The 9,942-nt window shown below is 38.7% G+C and overlaps 2 non-coding genes across 2 annotated transcripts; one reads left to right on the top strand and one right to left on the bottom strand.

Annotated features, from left to right (window-relative positions):
* Nucleotides 1-406: 406 nt before the first annotated feature.
* TRNAL-CAG (transfer RNA leucine (anticodon CAG)) lies at nt 407-490 on the top strand. Its single transcript has one exon. It is a non-coding gene; the product is annotated as a tRNA-Leu (tRNA).
* Nucleotides 491-8,878: 8,388 nt separating this feature from the next.
* On the bottom strand, nt 8,879-8,962 carry TRNAL-CAG (transfer RNA leucine (anticodon CAG)). Its single transcript has one exon. It is a non-coding gene; the product is annotated as a tRNA-Leu (tRNA).
* Nucleotides 8,963-9,942: the final 980 nt, after the last annotated feature.

Genomic DNA, 9,942 nt, shown 5'->3' with positions numbered 1-9,942 from the left:
ATTCTTTCAATTATAACTCTACCATACACTTTACCAGGTACACTCAACAGACTTATCCCCCTATAATTTTTGCACTCTCTTTTATCCCCTTTGCCTTTATACAAAGGAACTATGCATGCTCTCTGCCAATCCCTAGGTACCTTACCCTCTTCCATACATTTATTAAATAATTGCACCAACCACTCCAAAACTATATCCCCACCTGCTTTTAACATTTCTATCTATATATATATATCTATCTATATATATATAGGTGAGTACAAATAGGTGAGTACATATACAAGAGACCTAGTGTCTAATCGACATGTACTTGGGACAAAATGATAACAAACGAAAACTACCACATTTCTTAAACTAAAAACAAAATCTCCTTAATAAATAACATCATTTAGATAGTCAGCGGTAAGTCAGGATGGCCGAGCGGTCCAAGGCGCTGCGTTCAGGTCGCAGTCCGGTCTTCCGGGCGTGGGTTCGAATCCCACTCCTGACAGTACTGTTTTTCGGTATCGTGAGTGAGTTTTCACACTTCATAGGATCATGGAGACCTATAGGGTGTCCGATTCCATAGCCAGTTTACAAACTTAAGAATATGTAAGTATATATGGAGTTTCGGACAGTGCCCCGGTTTCAGAATTATTGTTACTACTTTCAGGGGAAGAACAAAACCCGTAAGGGTTAGACAGAGCCTGGGGAATGGAAAGAAATAGAGTTTGAAAAATAGAAGTTGGCTCCAAATCCTATGATTAAGAGCATGTCACTAGCGACTAGCCTCCACCGTTGTAGGGTTAAACCTGCACAATGTTATACAATCCTTACTTCAAGGCGAACAGAGTGTTCGAGAGGCGTTAAACAGGTGCACAAGGGCATAGTCAAAGGCATATCAGAAAACATTATCTCAGTATGAGCGTAAACAAAACGTGGGATGACCTTGATGAAGTGATAGGAAGTCTTCACACGAAGCTTTATAAATAGCTATGAAAGCTCCCTTGAAGCCAGAAGAGAGTGAGCTCATTTATGGCCAGTTAAGAGACGGGTCAAGAGATAGAGGTACTGGCCACATTAACTAATAGATAAGTACAGAAAGGTGGGAACATGCATGCGTATGTAGGTACATGCAAACTTATATATAAATATATATATATATATATATATATATATATATATATATATATATATATATATATATATATATATATATATATATATATTCATGTATATATATATATATATATATATATATATATATATATATATATATATGTATATATATATATATATATATATATATATATATATATATATATATATATATATATATATATATATATATTCATATATATATATGTATATATATATATATATATATATATATATATATATATATATATATATATATATATATATATATACATTCGTGTATATATTCAGGCATACATACTCGGGTGGGATCCATACATAGCTTTAAATTAAAAATCTGTTAGGGCTAACGCAGCCAAGCTTAGAGCCAGGGCCATGAGCTGGGACTCGACCCCTGTAGTCACATGAATACAAACACACACACACACACACACACACACACACACACACACACACACACACACACACACACACACACACACACACACACACACACACACACACACAGGAGTTCAATCCGAATAAGTGCAAGGTCTTACAATTCTGGGAAGTCGAGGAAAGTCCAGAGACAGAGTACAGCTTAAGAGAGCAAACACAACCATCAAGGAAAATAATGGATCTGGGAGTGACCACACGCCTCACATATCACCAGAAGAACATATAACTGCTTAACGTCGGCAGCTTATGGGAGGCTAGTGAATCTCAGAACAGCCTTCATGAACCTTAATAAAGAATCCTTCAGGTGTATGTAATTGTGTTAAACTCTCGAGGCCTGCTCCTCCTTCCACATATTAACCTCTATCCTCCACTCCCGGACTTCCGAAGATGGAAGACGTTATCCTTGAGTGGAGTAGTTACACATAGGAGATAGAGGAAGGAGAGTAGAAAAAAAAATGATATGTCACATATCTAAGGGAGTTATCTTTATTAAATAATTTAATTCTCCTTTGTATAGGATAGACTATTCTGAGCGGCAATTTCCAAGAGGTAGTAACTCTTAACTCTGATAAATGGAACCTCTGAAGTTCGAGTATCTGCTGAACCCTTGTGTGATACTTAACGATTCTCTCGTTGCTCTAGTGAAGTCTCCCAGATCACACTGTACGAGCACCATCCTGTGCTTTACGAGCACCATCCAGTAACTTTCACTTAAAAGGGTAGCAATACACTGCTCGTGTGTCTAATTTCATTCTAGATGTGATATTATTTTGATCACCTGATAGGTGGTTGGAATCTTTAAATAAGTACAAAACTTATGTTAAACCCATCTAAAATTATGCATCACCAGGATGTATAATTTTTAGATACTAAAGAAAATGAAACTAACGACTTTGGAAGTGAGAAAGGCTTTGGGAGACATGATTACTACATACAAGCTACTTAGAGGACCTAGTTTTTGACATGTAAATGTCAGGAATGCAAGACTCTGTGCTCTCTCCTACTCTTTTCATACTCTATATAAACATCCACAGTCTTTATTGCATATGTAGATGATATTATGTAGCCCACAGCTCATAAAAACACCAGATTCCTTGCACACAGAACACAACACAAGGTCGACCGGATCAGCGTATGGTGAATCCAGTGGCACATTAAGACAAACTCCAACAAGTCTAAAATAACATATTTGCACCACAGACGCGGTATCCCTGTCCCTGTCGAACTTAGAACCACCACTTCACGAACACCAATAACATACATAACCTCCACTACCGTACTTGGAGTCAACCTTGACATTAAACTACGAATTTGCACACACATACACACGCATCACCGCTAAGAGAGAAATGGCGATGGAGCTCTCACTCGCTTATACAATCTCAAAGATGCACATACCTCCACAAAACTTCACCTCTATACTGATATTATTAGGCATCCCATATTATTCACACCAATTGCTCTCTCACTAACAAAACTAACGCCTTGAGGATGCAGCGAATCCAGGATCAGGCGTTTCATTAGTGCTGGACGTGAGATGGCAATACTTTGCTCCGAGCGAGTCACTCCACCTCAAGGCTTGCATACCAGCTCGCTGTATAGCCCTTGTGGCTTAGCGCTTCTTTTTGATTATAATAATAATTGCATACCAGCTCTGTACGTCTTCTGGAAAATGCTCAGCGGTAGACAGCTCGGTAGACTCGCGTCTTACCACTCCTGGACTACCTTCCTTGACGACACTATCAGATGCCCTCACAAACCTCTAAATGTCTCCCAAGCTCTTTACAATCTTGCTTTTCTCTCTACATCTAGCCCTGTAATAAAACCACTTTTCCTGCCCTTTGCAGGTGTGGACCAGTAACGAAATTCTAATTATTTTCTTTGCCAGCGCCATCTTGGCATTATAACACACCATTCCTCATCCTTGCCTCGCCACCATCACAACCATGGAAGTGTAAACCTGTGCAGTGTGATGAGCTTTCCCCACTGTCGTCTTGGTGCCCGCCCTTCCGTCCGACCCTGTCCTCCGAGCCCACTAGAAGGTAAGGTCTCCCACTAGACGGTAAGGTCTTCGACGAGAGTGTGAGGTCTCAAGAAACAGTACCCGTCAAGAACTGCTGAGATCAAGGCACATACCTGATGTCAGGCAATGCCATTTCTACTGGGTCTATCCCCAGCTCCTTTTCACCACAACTCTTCCTCTTGCCGAATGATGTTCTCCTATTCCCATTCCCACTCTTCATGGGTCCTCATCTGAGAGTTAGTCTGGTCTCTAGATCAGGAACAAGGGGACACAGATGGAAGATAAGAACACAAATGAGTATCATAGTAGGAGGGCCTCAGGGTACTATGGAAGTGGGATGAAGTGGATGTGAAGGTAGGGATTTTAAAGGCAGGGCAAGAAGTCAAGATTCGACCCCATAATAGACAAATCGGTAAGTATAATTTGTTGAGTACACACACATACACAGGTAAAGCTAAGTGGTTTAAGTAGTTAGCACACGAAGACAAAAGACCAGAGTGCACTCACCTTGCAGTCTCTGTTCTCCTAGGAGTAACTAGGTGTTAATAGACTGTTGAGTGGGTGGCATCCTGGGAAAACAAATACAGAAAAATGCAGATGATTATAATTACAGCGGACTGTGTCTCTGTACACAGACACACAGACACACACACACACACACACACACACACACACACACACACACACACACACACACACACACACAGCCAAGCACGTAAAGAAACTAGAGAAAGTGCAAAGGTTTGCAACAAGACTAGTCCCAGAGCTAAGCGGTATGTTCTACGAGGAGAGTTAAGGGAAATCAACCTGACGACACTGGAGGACAGGAGAGATAGGGGGAGACATGATAACGACATACAAAATACTGAGAGGAATTGACAAGGTGTACAAAGACAGGATGTTCCAGAGATGGGACACAGCAACAACGGGACACAGTTGGAAGTTGAAGGAACAGATGAATCACAGGGATGTTAGGAAGTACTTCTTCAGCCACAGAGTAGTCAGGAAGTGGAATAGTTTGAGAAGCGATGTAGTGGATGCAGGATCCATACATAGCTTTATGCAGAGGTATGATAAAGCTCACAGCTCAGGGAGAGTGACCTAGTAGCGACCAGTGAAGAGGCGGGGCCAGGAGCCTGGGCTCGACCCCTGCAACCTCAACTAAGTGAGTCCAACTAGGTGAGTACACACACACACACACACACACACACACACACACACTCCACCTGTTCGAGTGTTGGCAGACTACCAGGGAACAGAAGCATCAGGCAAGCAGTGCCAGGTGTGTAGGCTGCTTACCTGGGTAAATCTAATTGGGGCAAAAGGAGAGAGATTGGTAGAAATGCTGCGAGAAGCTCGCGCGCACACGCACACACACACACACACACACACACACACACACACACACACACACACACACACACACACACACACACACACACACACACACACATATATATATATATATATATATATATATATATATATATATATATATATATATATATATATTTATATATATAGGAAGGCCAAAGGCCAGAAGGATCAAGTTCACTCGACCTTTGTATCACATATATTTATTTACGGTTAAGTCTCCCCATATTAGAAGGAACAACAAAATATAAAAATCAAATATATCTTTTTCTTGATGGTTATGTTATAGTAAATTGTTGCTTACGCTAGTGTGACTAGTCAATCATCCAAGTTAAACCTAAAGTCGTCATTAGAGTCTTTCGCCTATGTGCAAGTTGTGTATTGTTCCAGTCACGGTATATGTATATATGTATATATATATGTATATATATATATATGTATATATGTATATATATATGTATATATATATATATATATATATATATATCTATATATATGTAATAAAATATAGGGAAGTACCACCTCGATAGCTGGAATGGGGACCCTCATCCTCAGAGAAGACAATAAACGTACCTCAGGGAAAACTCAAGGTTCTCCACGGAGCTGTTTGAATATATATATATATATATATATATATATATATATATATATATATATATATATATATATATATATATATATATATATATATATATATATATATATATAAATTTATGTTATTAAAACCAATAATTTAAACAAAACTTAAAATGATTGCCAGGGAGCGTTTCCATATATTCCTTTATCTCTCTCTACTGTTAATAAATACCAGCTGAAAGATAAGTTGCTCGACAGTTTGTAATCTGTAAGCAGACTGATTTGATGTTTGTCTCTACTTTTCAACATCATAATTAATAACCATCTTGAAAACATGTGCTGTCGGGAGTGGGATTCGAACCCACGCCTGGAAGACCGAGCTGCGACCTTGATTCGCTCGGCCATCCAAACGCTAGTACAGGTTCGTAATATATTTTCTTTAGAGAACTGGGCAATGCACTGCGAATTATAAGAAATAGCAATAGTAGGTAAGAGAGAAAAAGAGAAACAAACAGGTTTATTTAGATATAGGTATACATAGGTATAATTATCAACCATAGTGTAAATTACCAAGGATAACCCCAAAAAAGCAAGAGTGGCTAATTTCTTTGGTGTAAGAAAGTAAATTTACTTAGGTACAGGTACACTTAAGTAAAAATATCATAAATAATAACATATGTAATAATCACGAACAAGTGATACAATTCTAGGTAGATACGTTCAGGGGAACGAGGCTAGCTAGAGTCGTTCCCTCGAACGCGTCTACCTGGACTCCCTACTCATTTCTGCAACACTATGGTTTAGCGCTCCCCCATGATTACAATTACAATTCTGCAACACTACAAGCTCCTAATGATGAGTAAGTTTATTCAGATACAGGTACACATAAATACAGTTACATAAACTATCATACATAACAGCATAACCCCAAAATAAATCAAAGTGACTTATTTCCACACGAAAGGACTAGAGCTATCATTCAACTCCCGCCGTGGTTGTTTTACATAGTACCATACGTGTAAATTACCTGACAGGATAATCCAAAAAGTCAAAGCAAGTAACTTAGTTATTATTTAGGCCTCATTGTAAATTTAAAACTTTTCACAATGATCTAATGTACTAAAGTATGTAGAATTTAACCTTAAATACACAACATTTCGCTCAGGAATCACTTGATAAAGCCCAATCGTGAGCGAAACGCCGTTTAAATTAAAATCTCGCTCCGCATTATGTGTCTGTTTACCCGAGGATTTTTGTACCTACATCAGTAACTTTATAAAACTATAGATGTGATGCATGAAATAACAACATTAATCTGTAAAATATAAAAGCGAAAAGGCGTAACAAAATAATATGGAGACAAAAACAAAATGCCAGAGTTTAATTGAATAAACTAATGCATGCTGAAGGGGAGGAAGTTTTTAGTTATATTTGAGGGAAAATAATAACTGACGGGGGAAAGGAGAGGCGACAGTATGAGGAAGATAGGCAGATAAAGAGAAGGGAGAGAAAGAGGGAAGGAGGGAGAAAAACAAAGAGGATTGGAAAGATATAAGAAGGAATGGGGAAAGATATATGAGAGGAATCAGTTACAAAATAGAATAAATATATTAAATGAGGAGAGAGAGAGAGAGAGAGAGAGAGAGAGAGAGAGAGAGAGAGAGAGAGAGAGAGAGAGAGAGAGAGAGAGAGAGAGAGAGAGAGATGATGTCAATGAGATAGTTAATCAAATGAAAATGCTGGCCTACAGATGGCTCCAACATCATCCTGTTCCCTACTTGTATGCCCCATAACAATAAAATTGCTTTCAAATGAGCTGATGTAGGTAAGAGCTGTTAGCTTGTCAATAAAGCCAGTGATCCTTAACCTTACCTTGTCAAACCCTGCGTAAGAGAGGGATGAATAAGAGTGGAAAGATCTTCGTTCCTCTCCTGTGAAGACATCCTTCAAGGAGGTACACTGATTTTAGTGAGGCATTCTTCTTCAAAGGAACTGGAGCCGCTTTTCCCTTCTTTGGATCCTTCTGTTTATCCCCCAACACTGTGTAACTTTCATGGCTTCACTACTCTATGATGATGATGATGATAATAATAATAATAATAATAATAATAATCTCACATGACGGTTTCCATTATCAGTTTATGTACTCTGATAGAACGTTGACATTTATATCAGCCTCAAAATTATTCGTATTTCATATAACTCGCATCTATAACACGATGTTACTGTTCGTAGATGTACTTGAGTGTTATTACAATATTCATGGTGAGACAGCAAATTCGATAGGGTTATACAGCGTTTGGTGAATGCAAATAACCAGTTTTAATCCGTGGAAAGGGAGGGAAACTCCAGTTCCATGAATCAAGAGCCCTTCACCAGCATCAAGGCACCTCCCCAGCTCACCCATGAGATATTCGTGATATTTAGTCGACTAATTTAAAACAAACTCAAGATCTACTTATGGCTCCAGATTTACTTTGTACCCCACTGTCGTTCAGGTATCCATTTTTTATTTATTTTCGTCAGGGTTGTTTACGTGCTGTGATCCAGCTGTCTGTGTTGGTTGGTGTTTTTCTTTGGATTCCTGGTTTGTTTCTCCCCCTTTACGAAGCTCGACTCAGAGCGAAACGTCGTCTTTAATAAAGGTTGGCCCTGCACGAGGAGTTTTTCTGTCATACTTGTTTCTCATTGTAACTCTCAATTATAAATGTATGTGATAACATCTAGTTATATTAAGGAAGTCATAGTAGATATGTTTGCTGACGAGGCATCGTCTGTACAAAGACAATTTGTATATTAAGAGTATTGCGTCTAGTATAAGAGAGTTCGGGACGAGTCACTCCCGGCTGGTTATAATTATAATAATTTTTAAAGGAGAAGGGCGGACTAGTAAGCCAGTGGAAGGCCTCGGCCAGATGATCAAAAGTTCCTACGACGGGTTATCATATGACTAAGACCCGAGTAAGGAAACACTTGTCCTGTTTCCTGACAAATCTTAGCTAACCTATCTCCCGGCTCCTGCCTCAACTCGGGAAGGAAGCCTCAATACTGTCACCAATAACACCGAAGTCGGTACACTGCCTCGTTTTTGTTATTAGCTTATCCATTGGGGAAAAATCCTGACTCAGGTCTTTGTCACTGAGCGACTCTTCAGAGGGACCCTTCCAGTGATGCCAGCTCTTGCAAGTGCCGATGGCAGTCGGCAGGAGCTGAATGACCCACTGGGTCACTGTTTATCATTGGCTTCCAGAAAGCTGTGCAAGGTTTTATAATGATAATCCTCATTCTCTGATAACAGAATTAGGATTTCTCCACTTCGAAAACACTACTTGTCAGGAGTGGGATTCGAACCCACGCCCGAAAGACCGGACTGCGACCTGAACGCAGCGCCTTGGACCGCTCGGCCATCCTGACTTCGTGAAGACTTTCATGAGAGAAAAAATTCTTTTAAGTCTTTATAGACACAGGTACACATAAGAACAGCTATCATACCTAATGCATATTACCTAGAATAACTCAAAAATGTTACGCAAAGTGACTTATTTTCATTGGAATTGCATGAGGAAAAGAACAGAGATAACAATTATTCGCATGAAGCATAAGAGAAGTTAATTTGAAAATGCATCACTACTGTAAATTATATATATATATATATATATATATATATATATATATATATATATATATATATATATATATATATATATATATATATATATATATATATTATATTTTATATATTATATGGAGTTAAAAGATAAAGAATCACACATAAAGTGGGAGTTGTCACAGTTGCTCTTTGCTGATGACACTGTGCTCTTGGGAGATTCTGAAGAGAAGTTGCAGAGATTGGTGGATGTTTAAATTATTGAAGGTAACAATTATTTTAAATTTTAAATTTACAGAAAACCAATAAATAACTGTTCCTATGAACACTATTATTCTTCACATCAAGATAGAATTAAATTATCGGTATTCACATCAATGTTTTTGAGAGCTTTACGTATGTTTAGTCCAGAGTTCATAAGATGAAGAAATCTCCAAAATTTATGAAATAGCTAATGATCTAAAATACCCCAGAAACCTAAATGATAAATCCCTACACTTCTACAAACGTTCAATTTCTTCGCCACACTAGCCTGACAACACTCGCCTTACAACACTAACCTGACAAACACTAGCCTGACAACACTAGCCTCAGAACACTAGCCTAGCAACACTAGCCTGAGTAATGACCTACCGACTCACATTAAGATAAGATAAGATTTCGTTCGGATTTTTAACCCCGGAGGGTTAGCCACCCAGGATAACCCAAGAAAGTCAGTGCGTCATCGAGGACTGTCTAACTTATTTCCATTGGGGTCCTTAATCTTGTCCCCCAGGATGCGACCCAC

The sequence above is a fragment of the Cherax quadricarinatus genome, chromosome 53, assembly GCF_038502225.1.
Source record: "Cherax quadricarinatus isolate ZL_2023a chromosome 53, ASM3850222v1, whole genome shotgun sequence".
NCBI lineage: Eukaryota > Metazoa > Arthropoda > Malacostraca > Decapoda > Parastacidae > Cherax > Cherax quadricarinatus.
Note: the sequence above shows the minus strand (reverse complement) of the source record. Positions and strands in the feature narration are given on the sequence as shown.